General features: G+C 34.3%; 1 protein-coding gene and 1 long non-coding RNA gene across 3 annotated transcripts in view; one reads left to right on the forward strand and one right to left on the reverse strand.

The window, feature by feature from the left end:
* Window positions 1-18,735, reverse strand: part of LOC118765635 — a 24,557-nt gene extending 5,822 nt beyond the window's left edge. The window contains exons 1-2 of the long non-coding RNA XR_005001501.1: window positions 18,726-18,735; window positions 2,147-2,153 (exon numbers count right to left, since the gene is read on the reverse strand). This is a non-coding gene — a long non-coding RNA (uncharacterized LOC118765635). The remainder of the gene's footprint in view (window positions 1-2,146; window positions 2,154-18,725) is intronic.
* LOC115209769 (GATA zinc finger domain-containing protein 7) overlaps window positions 1-20,031 on the forward strand; it is a 162,560-nt gene that overhangs the window by 61,685 nt on the left and 80,844 nt on the right. The gene's annotated exons all lie outside the window — the stretch shown is intronic.

Genomic DNA, 20,031 nt, shown 5'->3' on the forward strand with positions numbered 1-20,031 from the left:
TGACAACTGATGCTGGTGTGTTTACGTTCCCGTAACTTAGCGGTTCGGCAAACGAGACCGATAGAATAAGTACTAGGCTTACAAAGAATAAGTCCTAGGGGTCGATTTGCTCAACTAAAGGCGGTGCTCCAGCATGGCCACAGTCAAATGACTGAAACAAGTAAAAGACCTAAAGAGTTATATTAAAATATCTAACATTAATCCATTGTCACTGAATACAAGTTTTTATTATTAGATTTAGACTCTGTTTTAACGAGGCTATTTTTCAAAGTTACTCTTTTCTACTCTTTTCTTTATTACTAAGCCATCATTAATTATGTTCATATTTTTTTTCTTTCACCCCATACTGTTTTTTTTATTACAACTATGCTCCTAGAACCCATTTAATTACACTAATTTTGTTTGCTAGCAACCAAGTATTATTAAATTTCATTGAATATATCTTATTCTACTTCATGTATTTTTCCTTAAAATCAACACCTTACACATATTACACCTTAATACAAACAAATTAGCATTTACACACCATCTGTTATAATATCTAGACAGGTGTTGCAATACCTGGGATGGTAGATCTACTTTAGTCACTGCCATTCCAGAAAGAATTCAGAAGACTTCTGCCTCTCATAACCTTTAGATTCTGAATCACTAGGTCATGCTGTGTCTTTCCTGATATTTCTATCATTACTATGCCAAAGTCTGCTATTCCAAACTTGCCAGCTGTGCCAAATATGTTACAGGAAATTATCTACTGCAACCAGTTTTCTGCATCTCAGTGCCAGTTCTATTCTCTCTCTTTTTTTTTTTTTAATCTCCATAGCAAACCCAAAGATTTTGATTATGAGAAGTTCTTAAAATTTTAAATCCATAACTATTTAAAGATTCTTACAAGGCATATGAATCTTAAGTTCCCCCTGTCTCCTAATTGACAAGTTGTACATGGGCCTAGGTCAAACCTTTTTCTCCATCATCATCATTATCATCAATTTCATCATTATTAACCCTTTTGTTACCAACCCGGCTGAAACCGGCTCTGACTCTGAGTACAAATGTCTTGTTTTCATAGGTTTTGAATTAAAATCTTCCACCAAACCTTAGTCACAATTCATGTTCCTAACACTAGCTGAATGATAACTAAATTATTTTACTAAATTCTTTGTTATATTTAAAGTAATTGAAAGAAACACAGAGCATCTCAAAATAAATACAGTAACGAAAGGGTGGTAAGCTGGCTGAACTATTAGCATGCTGGGCAAAATGCTTAGCAACAGTTCATCTGTCTATATGTTCTGAGTTCAAATTCCACCGAGGTCAACTTTGCCTTTCATCCTTCAGTGGTCCATTAAATTAAGTACCAGTTGAACACTGGGGTCGAAGTTATCGACTTACCCCCCCCCCCCGAAATTGCTGGCCTTGTGCCAAACTCTGAAACCATTATTATTATTATTATTATTATTATTATTATTATTATTATTATATTATTATTATTATTATCATCATCATCATTAGTATCATCATCACCATTATTATCATCATCACCATTATCATCATCATCATTATCATCGTCATTATTATTATCATCATCATTATTAAGGTGGCAGCAAGCTGGCAGAATCATTAGCATGCCGGACAGAATGCTCAGTGATATTTCTTCTGGCTTTACATTCTAAGTTCAAATTCTGCTGAGGGAAGCTTTGCAGCATTGCTAAAATAAGTACCAGTTGAGCACTGGTGTCATTGTAATCAACTAGCCCTCTTCCTCAAAATTTCAGGCCTTCAGCCTGTAGCAGAAAAAAATTATTACTATGGTGGTGGCACTGGCAGTGTCTTAACGTCTGTTTCGCCATTTTTGTGATATTCATATCACCAAACCTTAATGCCTCTTGTTCATTCAGCAGGTTGGTTTTATGTTTAAATCCCAATGAGGTCAACTTGAATGTTTGTCCATCTGGATTTCTTCCAGTTTAAAAAAAAATCAATTAGTCCTGGGGTCAAGTCAGTTGACCATGTCCTCTTTTCCTTAAGAAAAATCAATATATCACCTTTGCTGTTCTACCTTATGATATCAATGACATATTTAATCACATAAACGTCCTGCTACCAAACATTATGCCAAAGCAACACACAGTGATAAGTCTACCCTGACGCACACTCTTCTAATTTTTGGTATATCTCGGGTTTGGTTATGTCTCCCACCCACACTGTTCTTTCTGTACATTAACCAATTTAGCATTCAGATTATTCTGCCAAATGTAATGCTTATATACTCACATTGTTTTGAATTAATCAAGTATTATCTTGCAGTTTCAATATTTCATTGACATGATTGTTTATTTCTAGAAAGACAATGTAGAATAAATATGAGATGCCAGATCTGGCCAGTTTGAAGATAAAACAAGTAGAATATTTGAGCTGGATATGACCAGCTTAAATGCTAAAGGGTTGATATCCTTTCTACTTTCACTTCTAATTACACATATTTACTATGTAGGAATGATACCATCCTTCATTCCACTGTAACTTTAACACTTACATTAGTCATGATCACTCCATGTTGAAACAATCTCTCTATATATAGACAAAATACAAAACCTAAGTTTAATATTTGTAACAAAGTTACTACAAATACTAAAGCTCACAATCTCTGGTGATGATCTCCCACGATGATGTAATATATATAACATTACCGAATTTGCATCCCAAAGGCTATGCTTTTTCTTCAAGTCCATGAAGTCGTCTATCTGACCAGTTGCTGATTAAAACTTAAGAATACTGCTCACATATCTAGGGTGGTACTGCTACAACATGCTAAAGCGTCCTAGATTGAAAAGATTCCTTCATCAATACAGCCAGTCTTTCAGATGCACTCTTTCTGGTATTGGTATGCATTCTATTGGCTCCAAGAGCTGTAAAAACAAAACTAAGTTAATTCTGAATATAGATGACTTAGTGTTTTTGTGCTGCTGCTGCTACTACTACTACTACTATTACTACTGCTACAACTACTACTGTTACCACATACCCCAATATTGTCCATTCTGTATGCTAGCAACCAACATCCTGGTTTCCATAGATTTCATGTATTTTCTTAAAAATCAACACTTTATGACCTTTACTGATCTTTGCTGTTTGGCTGCCACTTTTCAATTTCTTCAATTTCTGTTCCAATAGATTTCATATTTGGTGAGTTTATGTAATTTTGTAAGCTAATCATTGACATGAAATTCATTTTCATCATAAATCAATAAATAAAGAATTAATAGCTTTTAAATTTTGCAAGTTTTGGGTAATTTTAACCAGTCATAAGCCACAGACACATACATGCTTGCTTCCATAGTAACAAACCAAACTGTTACTGAGTTGCTTACTCACGCAATCATTTTCACTTATTAAATGATGATCATGCTAAAAATAATAGCTAAATAGGCCTTAAATCACACACCAAAAATTTTTGTGGGGTAGGTGGGGGGTTGCATAATCATATGAATTCCCATGTGTAGAATACAAATTTAGAAAAACTTTTTGAAAACTCCAAGAAATCAAAAAAGTTATGGCATGCGTAAAGCAGAATTTCATTGTTTACAGTTGACAACATGTGCTGACATGTACCAAATATAATAATCATGAAATTATTATATAGTGCTCAGGTGCACCACAACTTGTCAAAAATGCATATAAAGCATATGCAGTAATGTACAAATGTCTGGAATGTGAACAGTTTATGAGTCAGATACATGCTTGCGTGTGTATGGTGGTGGGGGGGGGGAGAAAATCAGGTGTAGTGTTGGCGAATCTCAGGAAGCATGGAAGTTTTGAAGGATGCAGTGCTCCAACAACTAACAACTGATGCCGGCAGTTTTTCCATACTTCAGCAACTCTTAGCGTGAAAAAATGTTTCTGAAAGTCATGGGAGCTGTGCTGTTTTCTGACTTTGTAAACATGTCCACAGGTGTTAGACAGGTTGAATTTGAAAAGGTGCTCAGTGTTATTGTTTGTAAGATGGTTGATAATTTTATGGGTGTCTGCCAAGTCAGCTGCCAGATGTCGGAGTTTCAATGTATCCATGCCCAGGGAAGTAAGGCATTCAGAATATGGCAAATGCCTGATGTGACAGCTTCCAAGTCCTGTTTTCTGACTGGGTAAAAATGATCAAACTTTAAACCTCTAGCTTCTTTCAAAAAATTTTCTCGTAAAAGTTAAATACCTCCTGAGATTCAGAGTAGAAAATTACATCACTTCACCAAATTTTAAAGTTTTCATTAAACTTGTAAATTTCCACAGTTGCAGCCAAACAGAAAAGATTCCCTTTCACATTTTTATAGAATCAGATCAACACTACACACCTGTTTCCTTCAAATCTCAATAATACACCTTTTATTCTTTAACTTGTTTCAGTCATTTGACTGTAGCCATGCTGGGGCACCACCTTAAGGCGTTTTAGTCAAAGAAATCAACCGCAGGAGACTTATTCTTTGTAAAGTTTAGTACTTATTCTATCAGTCTCTTTTGTTGAACTGCTAAGTCACAGGGACATAAGCACACCAACATCGGTTGTCAAGCAATGGGGTGGGGTGACTAACATAGACACACACATATAGGACGGGTTTCTTTCAGTTTCCGTCTACCAAATCCACTCACAAGGCTTTAGTCGACCCAAGGCTATAGTAGAACATGCCATGCAGTGGGACTGAACCTGGAACTATGTGGTTGGGAAGCAAGCTTCTTACCACACAGCCATGAGAAACTGGTATTATATTCTTTCTACTATAGGCACAAGGCCTGAAAATTTGGAGGAAGGGGCTAATTGTTTACATTGACCCTCCCAGTTCGCAACTGGTACTTATTTCATCAACCCCAAGATGATGTGAGGCAAAGTTGACCTCGGTGATATTTGAGCTCAGAATGTAAAGCTGGAAGAAATGTCATGAAGCATTTTGTCTGGCATGACAACGATTTCATCAGCTCGCAACCTTTTTAAAATTTTGGCACAAGGCCAGCAATTCTAGATATAATATCAAATCTGAAAATGTTGAGCCTCACAGAAGAGATAAACATGGGAGTAAAACAATGGATGCCATTTTGCAATCCGTTGTGGCTTCCCAGCAGAAAATGGAAGTTTTAGAAATACGATGATAATGATGACATAACATGTTAAGTTAATTATGCATTATGTTAATTGTTTAATTAGTCTTGATAATTTTTTTCTATTGTTGCCATGTACATGTGAAGTTTCTTAGTGTTTGCACACTGAAAGCTTTTCACTTGAAAAAATAATCCTCATTTTTTTTTTTTTTTTTTGTATTTTTTAAAATATATTCTTTTGTTCCATTGTTTTTGTAAATTTTAGACTTTTCAAATGTAAGCTGTGAAACAAAACTTTATATCACATTATATGATATATAGGTGCAAACATGGCCATGTGGCTTCTTTCTCCCCAATCACATGGTTTCAGGTTCAGTCCCACTGCATGGCACCTTAAGCAAGTGTCTTTTTCTGTAGCCTCATGAGTAAATTTGGTGGATGGAAATAGAAAGCAGTCCATTGTATATACGTGTGTGTGTATCTTTGTATGATAGTTGTAAATAAGCATCAACGTTATATAAGCGGTGTCCTTCATTTTCAGTCTTCAATGAAAACCTGTCCTTGATTAGAAACAAGTGAAGGATGGTGACAAGAAGGACATTTGGCCAAAGAAAATCTGCCTCAGCTAATTCTGTCTAACCCATGCAAGCATGAAAAAGATAGATGTTAAGACAATGATAATGATGATATGTATATATGAACTACTGAATGAAAGATATATTTTTAATCCTTTAGCATTTAACCCTTTTGTTACCAACCTGGCTGAAACCAGCTCTGGCTCTGAGTACAAATGTCTTGTTTTCATAAGTTTTGAATTAAAATCTTCCACTAAACCTTAGTCACAATTTATTTTCCTAACACTAGCTTAATGATAACCAAGTTATTTTACTAAATTCTTTGTCATATTTAAAGTAATTGAAAGAAACACAGAGCATCTCAAAATAAATATAGTAACGAAAGGGTTAAACTGTCCACCATCAGGCCCAAATATTCTGTCTGTTTTGTGTTGAAACTGACTGGTTCTAGCCTCTCACACCTACCTACAATGTCATTCTAAATATAAACAATCATCTCATTGAAATCTTGAATCTGTGACATTTTGCAGGATTAATTCAAAACAATGCAAATAAATAAGCATTACATTTGACAGAATAATCTGAATGTAAGAGAGTCAAAGATATAAAGTTTTTATTTTAATGTTTAGATTTGTAATTATGCTGCATTGTCTTTTGAATCTAGTTATCTGGTGTATGAAATTCTTAGACTAAATCTAATGAAACTATTGTTTTCATCCTGCTTGGTATAGTTTTCAGACATCAGCATTACTTTTGACTTAGGCCCTTCCAATATCAATAAAAAAAATCATAGAAGGAATCAAGGCAGGATTAAAACCCATAGAGGCCCTAAGCACTTAAAAGATTTTGGTGCCCCCATATATATATATAATTCAAAATATACATGATAATAAACCAACAAATAAATTTTTAATTTTTTTATATTTCTACTTTATATTTGCAATTAAAAGGAGAAAACGTTTCAGTTTTATCCAGTCCTCAAAATTAATCTTATGTAACACTTCTGCTTCTATACTTAGAGATGAGGCATCCTGAATATTATTTTAGCAAGTTTATAGTGATTTCTTTTGTGCTGTAAACCATTTACTATTTCTGTGTTTTCTTTTTTCTTCTTCCCTTGATGCCCTAAGCACATATTTATTTTATTTTATGGTTAATCCAGTGCTGGAAGGAAGGACAGTAGCCATGATATTTTTGCAAAGCTTTCATGATGAAGGAAAAGAAGTTGTGAATCATCCCTAGACTGGAGGTCTGCTCTACAGGACAAAGTGGACATTGCCATAGATACCCAAGGGTCAGATGGTGATGGTAAACTAAATGGTTGATCTAGTCTACCTTCTGAGATCATGTCAGGTTCATTTAATAATTTCTGCTCAATCTACATCTACCCAGCTTCACTACCAGGCTTGCGTCAATCTACAGATGTGATAAAAGAAACTTGCCAAAGATACTGTTCTCTGCGTTTGAACCTAAAATGACATGATTGGGAAACAGCTTTCTTGACCTCAAGGTTTACCTTTTAATGTCTCATATTAATTGTTCTGATGAAAGTCATAATCATCATCATCATTTAACGTCCACTTTCCATACTAGTATGGGTTGGATCATTTGACTGAGGACTGGCGAACCAGATGGCTACACCAGGCTCCAATCTGATCTGGCAGAGTTTCTACAGCTAGATGCCCTTCCTAATGCTAACCACTCTGAGAGTGTAGTGGGTGCTTTTATGTGCCACCGGCATGAGGGCCAGTCAGGCAGTACTGGCAACAGCCATGCTTAAATGGTGTTTTTTTGAAAGTCATTTTGTAAAAAGAAATGCAATAATAATCCATTAGCTATCATTGCTCTCTCTGGCTAGCCTTTGTTACATCACCACTGTCCCTGCATTAGTTGGCAACATCAGCCAGGAACTGTATATTTTCCTTCCATCTCCACATTTTCACCATAATTATAATTCTTGTCTCTTTTCGACTTTATATGTAAATGTAGATTTCTTTTGATTTGGAATGTAATTCCTGTGGCATAGGGAAATTTAGAGGTGAATATTATATTTACTTTTTAAACCACAAATGAAACAAGATCTGTTTTTATTGTGGCACTAATGCAAAATTATCAATTCACTTGATTATAAACTTGTCACCTTATAGCTTGTTCAGAAGGCTTGGTTTGGAGTAATTATTTCTTCTTTGGCCTTTAACTGGAACTAGTTATCTAATTTTCTGGCAAACCTTAAACACAAATGTATCCTTTATATTATTAAGTTAATAGTTTGGAAAAGTTAGGTTAATGGTTGAAGCCTCACTTGTTAAATGGGACAAATTTAGTTATTGTGAGAATTGCAATGAGTGCTACATTCCAGAACATTCTGGAGCTGTTTTTAAGCATAGTTAAACACCTTTTTTATGCTATGCTTTCTTTATCCCCATTCTACTTCCAGCCAGTTTTAGTTGATGCTGATCTGTAAAAATTGACCAGCTTATTTTGGAATGCACCTTTGTCTGCTGCAAAATTCCAAAAGAAAAATGCTGTCTCAATTATTTGGCATAAATAAAACTAAATAATCAAATGTTGACTTACAAAAGATTAAGAATGCCAAGGAATAAAGCCAATAAGATTTGAAGTATACCACCTAGAATATTCAAGATACCAACTTTAAAAGGAGGTTAGATAAATATGGTAAAAATGTTGATGAACTTTAATAAATAAATTGCATTCAAGTGGTTTGCAATATACTTATCATTCTCTAATTAATAATAATAATAGTAATAATTTGTTCTTCACTCCATAAATTTATTGTTGCTTTAAAGCTCTCATTTGGCAATTAACTTCTAATTAATCTGATTATATCAGTTATTCTTGAAACTATTTTCTTGATCACCAATTTCTGAGAAATATTCTTTTTTTTTATAGAAATTTAAATAGAAGCAATAGTAAACATCCAGACAGAAAATGTACAAAGATAGCAAAAAGTACAATGAAAGTACAGTGTTTTAATGGGAAAGCATCATTGAAAAACAACTAATATTATTGCATTAGTTAGCATATGATTTTGTTGAATGGAAAAATGAATGGATCAACACAAGACAAGTACAATTTACAAGAGAGGTGTTGAGTTATCTCTCTATATATAAAGCTGAAGTTGTCTGTGTGTGGCAGGTTTGGTAGCCTTCAACTAACACTATCTCCTTCGAGACCGTGTGGTGCAAGTTGACCAAAATTGAGAGTATGATAGAAGAAGGCTTGCTCTTCCTTCCGTAGAAGAAAAAATTCAAATCGGACCATGTTAACACCAAAAATTATTTACATCAAAAAGGTGCTTTTTTTCTATGAAAATCCCTATTTTTTATGATTTTTTTGACTGCTGTGTTGCCATTTTTCGGTGTATTTCAACCAGAAAAATGTTCACTTAAAGAGAATAACAAGCTACATAATGCAAAATTTTTACTTTTCAAAAATTCCAATTCTAAAGGGCCGATACAAACCCGAGCAACCACCAGGCGATACTGCTAGTTTGGAATAAAGAAAAGAGATAAGAAGCAGCCAGCCACTATGTATAGCTGTTTGCCTGTATGGTAAATCAGATCTGCATAATTTGACAATTTTAATGGGGTTGATGATCTTAAGACAAAGGATTTGATATTATGAATGCTTAAATGTTAGTCAGTTGATCTGGTAGCCAGGACCTCATATCAGTGAGATGGGTAGGGGCTGTGAAACCATTGAAAGGGAAAGCTCTGAAACAGTGCACATTGTTTCCTGGTGACTTATGAAACCTACTAACGTCTAGGTATGCAGAGCTTTCAATTAGCAAGACGTTTGCAAATCTCAGGTTGAACTGAACATGCCTGCATTGAATGTTTATATTCAGTCACTACCAATCCTCTTTCTATGCTTGTCACTGGGACATGAAAAGGACAGAATGTGGCAGGCATCATACAACAACTCTTCCACGATAAATTTGTGAATGAAGAGAAAGCTAGTCTGTTGTAATCAATGTCTCTAAATGATTCATTCCCAAAAGCCGCAAAATATTTCCTACTGCCTCACCTCTCACAAATACATAAGAATATCTACAATGGTTTTGTACTTAGAACTTTAAAATCAAGTACTACAACACTTTATATACACTCAGCCAGCTAATTTCTGAAAATCCCAATGTTTTTTTTTTTTAATAATTAATTCTTTGTATAATACTCACTGATACTGAAGTAGACTATTTTTCTTCATTTTCAAATATTTATGTGTCACCAATGAGACTGCTTTCCATTGTTATATAATAGGACTAAAGCAGGAGATTTCATTTATTCATCTCCCGTACAAATTCCCTGTAATCTGTAATTTAATTGTTCAAACCTTGTCAAAACTGATCTGCTATCAATGTAGTCCTTTATTATGGAAATTTAATTTGAGTGTGTCTGGTGGTGGTAGGGCTCATATTGGTTTATAGACTTAACTATAATGGCTTAGTATTTTAGTATTTCTCATTGTACCAGATTACACTGTTCCTTTTTTACTCTCTCTCTCTCTCTCTTTGGCTTCTATTGTTTTGCTGGTGTCTGACAAAAAAACTATTTTGCTATGTGTACTTTACATAGATATTAATTATTACAATTACGCATCATTTCGTTCACCATATTGACTAAGTCTCTCCTTTTATATGTTAGAAGTATTTTATTATTGAAAAACAACCTAGAAAATAGCTGTTTTAGAGAGATTTCAAGAATTTAATTATATAAGTTTGTTTTGTAAAATTGGCTTCCAGTCAAGTTAAAGCACTCAGTTAACATCTTTTTATTTATTTATTTTATTTATTTGTTTATTTAGTTGCTTTTGTGCATGTGAATTTTCTTCCATTGTAGACAGAACAGACGTATAGACAAATTATTCTTAATGATGTATCAATGTTTTAATTAGTTACACATCATCTTGCTTCATATGACAAAATATGATTAAATAAGATAGTGTGTGTGTGTGTGTTACATAATCTCTAAATTTTAAAATATACTTCAATATGTGAAATAAGATATTTTTCTGTTCGCTCAGTAAAAGTCTGTGGGTTTTTTTTTTTTACACTTTTCTATCATGACTTTTTAACTTTATTTTTCATGGTAAACACTGAATGAATTTCATTTTGACCTTCAAAGCTTTCACTGTAATCTTTTCTAATAAGCTTACTTATCATGAGAGCTGCTGTCCTAATGATAATTTTAATACATTGCATAAACTATTATCAGTCTGAACAGTATTTTTTTTTATACATATTTTTTATTGCTACCATTTTATGCAATAGAAAAATAAGAGAGTCTCTTCAGGTTTCATCCTAAATAAATATAAGTAAATACTCAATGTCTCTTTCTCTTAACAGCAAATTACTGTTACAGTGGCTTTGGTGCAATGTTTAGACGCAAGAGTATAACATACTTGGACCTAACTGAGATTATGCAGTAGAGAAACATATGATGTGTTATGTCTTATATTTCCAAGACCATTCGACTTTCTTTCCACCATCATTATGAAATTCCTGGTCTTTTCTCTATTTTGATGGACAAGAGTACCATACGAGTGAGATCGTTGACAGAGCAACAAGCTGGCCTCTGTGCCGAAGGCATGTTAAAAACACCATTCGACCGTGATCGTTACCTGCATCGCCTTACTAGCACTTGTGCTGGTGGCACGTAAAAGAAAAACATTTGAACGAGGTCATTGCCAGTGCTGCTGGACTGGCTCCTGTGCAGGTGGCACATAAAAAGCACCATTTGAGCATGGCCGTTGCCAGTAGTAAAAGCACCCACTACACTCTCGGGGTGGTTGGCATTAGGAAGGGCATCCAGCTGTAGAAACTCTGCCAGATCAGATTGGAGCCTGGTGCAGCCATCTGGTTTGCCAGTCCTCAATCAAATCATCCAACCCATGCTAGCATGGAAAGCAGTTGTTAATTGTGGCATAAACTCTCTTTCTATTGTTTTCTTGTATAACATGACCTTGATCTCCTTAAATTTAGAATTAATACTCAACTTACTTAATGTCGGCGGTTTGCTTCCTTTTGATATTTTTATCACTTCTTTTATTACCATCTCATTTTATTTCATTTTATTAACACCTTTATTTTCACCTCAGTTACCATTCTTTAATGCCGTCTGTTCTATCATCAACAACTCATCATATTTCATTCAACTCTTCTATGAATTATTTTATTACTATCTTATATTTACTTTCTGAAATATGCAAGAACAATACAGAGATTTTATAACATTTATGTCTCACACACCCTTCCCCTAATGATTTGCCTAGAAATGGCTTATGAACCTTGCTTGGGATGATTTCAAGGAAAGACAAATAAATAAAAACAATCCTAAATTTGAGAATTTCTCCTAGTCGTTTGTCTTCAAAGCCTAGAAAATAATATGGTATCAACACACATTATTTGAGTTATATTTTTCATATAAAATAATGCCGGAGTTAAATAACTCCGTTTTCATTTTCATCTCTTGAAATTTTTTTGATCATAGATCTATTCAACAACACTACTACTACTACTAACCAACCAACAATAATATTAGAACACGTCAACGAAAAAGATCAATCAGTTTCTCCAAGTAGAGAAAAACTTTACTTACTATTGCTCAAAGAGCAAACTATTGAGTGTTTACTGATAATTTTCATGATAAAATATATTGAGCTCCTAAAAATCTAATGCAGTTTTATATTTCATGGTGACATCCACAAAACTGACATTCTTAAATTTTCTTTCATGATTTGTATATATATATATATATATATATATGTATTTATGCATGCATGTATCTATTGAACATGCATGTGTATGTATATATATGTGTGTGTGTATACCATAAAAATCCATGTAATTTGCGCACCTGTGTAATTTACGCAGGTGGTTTTTCAAAATAAAAAGAGCTTTGTTAAAAAGAGCTTCTACTCATGTAAAATTCACACCTTAAAGTTTTCAGAATTGCTGATATAGCCAGAGGAAATAGGTTTTCAATTTAGTCATATTTAGCATAATTTCACTTACTTAAAATAATAATAATAATAATAATAATTGTGTACAGTGCTCAGGTGCACTACAACTCATCTAAAGTGTATATATAATCAGGTGTAGTTTCGGCGGATTTCGGAAAGCATGAGGGCCTTAAAAGATGCAGTGTCATGGCAGTCAACAACTGACGCAGGCAGTTTATTCCATGCTTCAGCAACTCTGAGCGTGAAAAAATGTTTCCGAAAGTCATGGGAGCTGTATTGTTTTCTGACTTTGTAGGCATGTCCACGTGTGTTAGACACATGGAGATCAAAAAGGTGTTCAGTGTTGTTGTTGGTGAGGTGGTTGATAACTTTGTGGGTGTTTACCAAGTCCTTGTCATTAGATTTTATTAAATTTTCATTAAATAAAAATAATTCTGTTTAACAGGTATCAGACTGAAAGCTATTAAATTATAAAGTGTTTGTATGGTTTATAATAAACTTTATTTTACGTTTCTTGCCCACAAGAGATTATGTCCAATATTTACCATACTGCTGTATGTATTCTCTAATCATGATCACAGGAAAAGTTGTTGATAAGAATTACCAACAAAAACAGAGCTGATAAATACGCACAGGTGTTGCAAATTAAGTTTAATTACCAATAAACATCAGCTTCGATGACACTTTATTCAACTGACAGTGAAAGGTGACCAATCAAACTGATTATGTAAACAGAATTCTTTTCCACCTATTCTTGTTGGAACTTTTGATGTGGAGTATCAAAATTTTAATCTCTTTCACACTTATAAAATGTCAAACAAACTTAAAAATTTGCCATTACCATTATTGTCAGTATGGGCAGAACTTTTGAATCGTTTACTGTCAAGGAGAAATTAAATTTCTTGAATAAGCATTTGAACATAGCAATAGAGCTGCCGGAGGACATTTTAATGTTAATGGAGTCAACATTTGAAATTGGCGTAAACAGTACGACAAATTTAAAACTGTGCCTAGTAATAAACAGACAAAAGTAAAAACATACAATCAAGATTATCCACATTATTACATCTTCTTCAGTCAGGAATATCCATATCACTATGTATGTCAATGGTGGTCCACTGCGATAGGTAGAAACTCCAAGCAATGTAAAATAGGGCCTGGACTGTGTTTACCAGCATGAACATCAGACTTCAAAAAGTAGTTAACCATTTAATGGTTTTAGTAAACTTATACAGAACAAGTAAGTATTATACCATCCAGCATAAATAAAAGTCGACTTCATTATATTTTAGCCATTATTTTTTTCTGCAAAAGACCTATTCTGACAGTAAATGAGTCAACTTCTGGTACGAATGTTTACGTTTTGTATGGCTTTTTTCAACAAAAAAAATTTCAAAAAAATTCTGTAAACAATCTATTCCTGTTATCTACACACCCACTAAAGTTTATTTTTATTTTTTGCGAAAAAAGTGTGTGAATTACAAGGGTTTTTAGAGCCTGTATATACACACACACACACACACACACACACACATATATATATATATATATATACATAGGCGCAGGAGTGGCTGTATGGTAAGTAGCTTGCTAACCAACCACATGATCCCAGGTTCAGTTCCACTGTGTGGCACCTTGGGCAAGTGTCTTCTACTATAACCTTGGGCCAACCAGAGCCTTGTGAGTGGATTTGGTAGTCAGAAACTGAAAAAAGCCCATTTTGTGTGTGTGTGTGTATGTTTGTGTCTGTGTTTGTCTCTCCAACATCGCTTGACAACCCTGCTGTACTCTTTCGCCACAACTTTCTCTCACTCTTTCTTCTGTTGGCCTGCTCGCTTAGCCAGCGGGGTGGCATCATCTGAAGGCTAAAACAATGCGATGTGCATTGTGACCGGCGATGTGTAGCAACATCTAATAGCATGGTCGGTCACAGTGATCACAGTGATATATATGAATGCACACACACACACACACACACATCATTTAATCTCCACTTTTCCATGCTTGGAATTTGTTGAGACAGATTTTCTTCAGCTGGATGCCCTTCCCAATACCAACAGTCTCCTGTTCTTAAACAAGGTAAAATCTTCCCTTAGCTAGACATGCTTTTCATAAAGGACTAACTTGCATTATGATGATGATGGCTCATTTACAACCATCATCTATGATAAGTGTACAAACACATGCATATAGTAGTAGGCATCCGTTGTTCGAAAGAGACCTTGGACCTGCACCTGGAGAAATTGTGTCAGCTGCTGAGAGTGACGCAGCTTCTGCTGTGGCAATAGAGGCCCATATGGGAGTGGCAGTCATACATACAGTGACTGCATTTGAAGGAGTTCCCCACCGGTGCTATTGGTTTTTCCTTTTATCGAGTGTGCTTTTCTTTGGTGGCAAGTTTCCATTTCTCTTCCAAGAAACACACACACACACACATAAAATGAAGTCAAACCAAATAATGATATTTATGCATTTAATAATTGTGCAGTGAATTAAAAAGGGAATTTCATGCAATATCTTCCTCAATTAAAACGTATCAAAATTCTAGTAATGTGCATTGCTTCTATGCATAACACAAATTTGATATATATATATATATATATATATATAATATATATATATATATAAAAAGAATAAAAAGTTTTGAATGGTACGACAATGCACTATAATACAGACAATGGATTAATATACCTGTTGTAATTTAGTCATCCATAGTCTGATATGATATTTCGGAATAGTATTCCTTCTTCAGATATTCTTTTTAATAAAAAAGAAAAGTCGTTAGAAAACCAATTATTGCAGCGACTCCATCTAAGAATATCTGAAGAAGGAATATTATTCTGAAATATATCAGACTATGGATGTCTAAATTACAACAGGTATATAGCCCATTGTCTGTATTATAGTGCATTGTTGTACCATTCAAAACTTTTTATTCTTTACAAACAATACACAATGCTTCAAGCGAACTACAATACTCTCCTATATATATATATATATATTATATATATATATATATAAAAAGAATAAAAAGTTTTGAATGGTACGACAATGCACTATAATACAGACAATGGATTAATATACCTGTTGTAATTTAGTCATCCATAGTCTGATATGATATTTCGGAATAGTATTCCTTCTTCAGATATTCTTTTTAATAAAAAAGAAAAGTCGTTAGAAAACCAATTATTGCAGCGACTCCATCTAAGAATATCTGAAGAAGGAATATTATTCTGAAATATATCAGACTATGGATGTCTAAATTACAACAGGTATATAGCCCATTGTCTGTATTATAGTGCATTGTTGTACCATTCAAAACTTTTTATTCTTTACAAACAATACACAATGCTTCAAGCGAACTACAATACTCTCCTATATATATATATATATATATATATATGTACATACAAGGTGGCCCAAAAGTAGGTTTACAGTTATTAAACTCTCTCTTTTGCATTCATACATTAACAGTTTAGATCTTAATTATAAAAAAAAATATGAAACCATTATTCTATGCTAATTTATTTAATTATAAGATAGAAATTTAAATGTAGTAAAATGTTTTAAAAGAAATTTAAAGTGCCTGCGTGATAAATGTAAACCTACTTTTGGGCCACCCTGTATACACACACATGACTGGCTTCTTTCAGCTTCCATCTATCAAGTCCACTCAAAGGATTTTGGTCAACTCAGGATCATAGTACTAGACACATACCCAAGGTGCTGCACTGTGGAACTGAACTCAAGACCACATGGTTGGGAAGCAAGCTTCTTAACCACATAGCCACATATGCACCTGTGTGTGTGTGTGTGTGTGTAACAAATTTTCATTTTCTTTTTTTTTTTTGGTGGTGGGGATGAGGCTATTATATGGAACCTATTAGGTTAGATAGTAGAAATGTATGAAATGTGTGAAGGTGTGTGGAAAAATTGGATAGATTTTAAATGATACCTAAGTATATCAGACATTTTGTTGCATTGATATGTCAACAAAGATGAGCATTTATTATAGAGTCATATCAGCATAGAACTAGCAAAGCTCTGACAAGTTAACTGAATTGAAGTACCAGAAAGTTCATGGTTCAGACAGGAAGATGTTCTGGGGTAGGAAAATGTGAGATATATGTATTGGGCAGTGAATTGTGATAATCGTTTGTGTGTGTGTCTTTATTTTACCTTTTGACTCTTTACATCTCCACAAGGTGGCATTTTGCTAAAAAGAGACTGATAGAATAGTACCATTTTTTTTTAAAAGAAAAAAGGTACTGGTGTTGATTTGATGCCCTAAAAAAAAACGATCTGTAAAAGAAATGCTCCAGCATGGCCACAATCTAATGACTGAAATAAGTACAAGAATACAGTTGCCTTTCATCCTTTCAGGGTTGTTTAAATTAGTACCAGTTACGCACTGGGGTCGATGTAATCGACTTAATCCATTTGTCTGTTCTTGTTTGTCCCCTCTACGTTTAGCCCCTTGTGGGCAATAAAGAAATAAGAAACGCTACATTCTGAGGTATATTATACCTTAAGCTCCAAAACTGAAGGCAGCCATATTAGGATGTCATAGAACTACACTTCACCTGACAAGAATTACTGAAGCTCCTGTCAGGAAATTTTAAACTTCAGGGGTGGCTATGTACTGCTTGTCATGTAAATGCAATATCTAGGGAGAGAGAGAGAGGAGAGAGGGGATTAATGGGTTTAGCATTCTATGTTATGAACCTAAGAAAACACCAGGGAATCTTCTAGCAACAATGTTAACTATTGGAAAATTTGTTAGCATTTTTTTTGACTGACTCTTTTGAAGTCTAACAAAAAGAAGTAAAACATTCCTTATAATGTTTTTTCTATTTTTTTGTTCTTTTATTTGTTTCATTCATTTGACTGCAGCCATGCTGGAGCACCACCTTTAGTTGAAGATATCAAGCCTAGTATTTATTCTATCGATATCTTTTGCTGAACTGATAAGTTACAGGGACATAAAGTTACATTCTGAGTTCAAATTCCACCGAAGTCGACTTTGCCTTTCATCCTTTCAGGGTCGATTAAATAAATACCAGTTACGCACTGGGGTTGATATAATCGACTTAATCCGTTTGTCTGTCCTTCTTTGTCCCCTCTGTGTGTAGCTTCTTGTGGGCAGTAAAGAAATAAGAAGTGCATGGGCTGCGTGGAAGGTGGGGCGGGGGCTGTGTTGAATAATAAACCTCGTTTGGTTACATTCCATGAGAATATCTTTGACACACTATGAACTACTCAGCCAACCTTTGTATCTTTATATCCAACTTAATGTGGATGTCTCATTAGAACACTGAAAATTGTGTTTTTAGCTTTGAAAGGTCCTCTTATATAGGTGCTTAAGCTTGAAAAAAAAAAGCAAAGGTTAGGATCAGGAAGGGCATATGTCCATAGAAAACTGCCTGAAGAAGTCTGGTCCAACCCATACCAGCGGTGAAAAAGCAGATGTAAAAATGATGATGGTGGTATATTATTTTGCTATGTTGATAGTGACTTCACAGTTTCGTTGCTTTTCTCTGCTGAAATTTCAAAGTCATGGTCTATTTTTACCTTGTAAAAATAAGTTACTCGAGTTAAAGTATTGACTGATCCTTCAATAAATGTTTGATAGTTTGTTTTATTTTTATACATAAAAACCAAATGACAATGTACACATCTTATATATCGTCATCATCGTTTGATGTCTGTTCTTCCATATACTGATATTGTTATATATAAAACAAGACGAGAAGCAAAACTTGTAGTACCAGACAATTTGATTTTTACAATAAATTCAGCTCTACTCTCAGAATTGAGTCAGTAAACATTCTGTTGTTCTTAAACTAGTTTTAAAATAATGATGTTTTAATATGTCTTCATCATCATTATCATCATAATCCCCATTATTATCATTTAACACCCATTTTCCATGCTGACATGGGTTTGACAGAAGCTGTCAAGCTTTCATGTCAGCTTTGGCATAATTTCTATGGTTGGATGCTCTTCCTAATGCCAACTACTTTACAGAGTGTACTGGATGGTCTTTTGTGTGTCTGTGTAAAATTAATCAAGTAAATGTATGAGGACTCTCAACTCCCTCATCACACACGTATGAGATAAGTCATACATTTCTCCTGTTAACTTAATCCTATTATTCTTAGTCCAATCACCTTCTTTTATATATATATATATATATATATATATATATATATGTGTGTGTGTGTGTTTGTTTGGGTACTTTTAGTTTTCAGAATATCTGGAAAAAGGACAGAAAAAAATAATTTCACAGAAGGCCAATGGGGTCCAGTTGGACCCCAATGACCATATTTTATGCTATAACATTCCATATGACAGGAAATTTTTAGCTCAAAATTTGTATGTGCATACATAAACCATTGACAATAAAAGTCATGCAACTCTTACATTTTTTTTATTTAAATGATTATAAACCTCATGACTTTTAAAATTTGATAGGGTCCCAAGGCAACCCCACCAGCCCATGAAGGGTTAAGACAACAAGCTGGCAGAATCATTAGCACACTGGGTAAAATACATAGCAGCATTTTGTTAGTCTTTACATTTTGAGTTTACGTTGCCTGACTGGCACTTGTGCCGGTGTGCAGGCGGTGACACGTAAAAAAAGAAAAAAACACGATTTTCCGTGACCGTTGCCAGTATCACCTGACTGGCCCTCTTGCCAGTGGCACGTAAAAGCACCCACTACACTCGGAGTGGTTGGCATTAGGAAGGGCATCCAGCTTTAGAAACTCTGCCAAATCAAGATTGGAGCCTGGTGCAGCCATCTGGTTTGCTAGTCCTCAGTCAAATCATCCAACCCATGCTAGCATGGAAAGTGGACGTTAAACGATGATGATGATGATTCCACTGAGGTCGATTTTTGCCTTTTGTTCTTTCAGAATCAATAAAATAAGAACCAGTTAAAAACTGAGGTTGAAATTGCTGGCCTTGTGCCAAAATTTGAAATCATCATCATCATCATCATTAATTTTGTTTTATTATACTGTTGAACATGCATTAAGTTTTGATAATAAACCAGTTAATCTTCAAAACTGGGAAAATAGATTCAATCCCAATTAGCACTTCATCCATCTCAATAAGACTGAGATATAGAATAAGACATCTGAAAAATCTTATGAGTATCTCCTTGATGTATTTACACTTGTTTTCCCATGTTTCTGTTAATCTACAAGGTTGGATCAAACTACTTTGTAGCTTAAAAACTTCCACTCAGCCATAAAGCAGGAGAATTCTGTTAACAAAATCTTAAGCTGATTCCCCACCCCGTCCCTTTCCACTAGTACTGTTGCTGTCACTTGAATATTTTTTTTACATGTGTGTGATTAGTGCGTGATTAATTAAATCTAACGTCAGG

This window comes from Octopus sinensis, linkage group LG1 (genome assembly GCF_006345805.1).
Source record: "Octopus sinensis linkage group LG1, ASM634580v1, whole genome shotgun sequence".
Taxonomy (NCBI): Eukaryota; Metazoa; Mollusca; class Cephalopoda; order Octopoda; family Octopodidae; genus Octopus; species Octopus sinensis.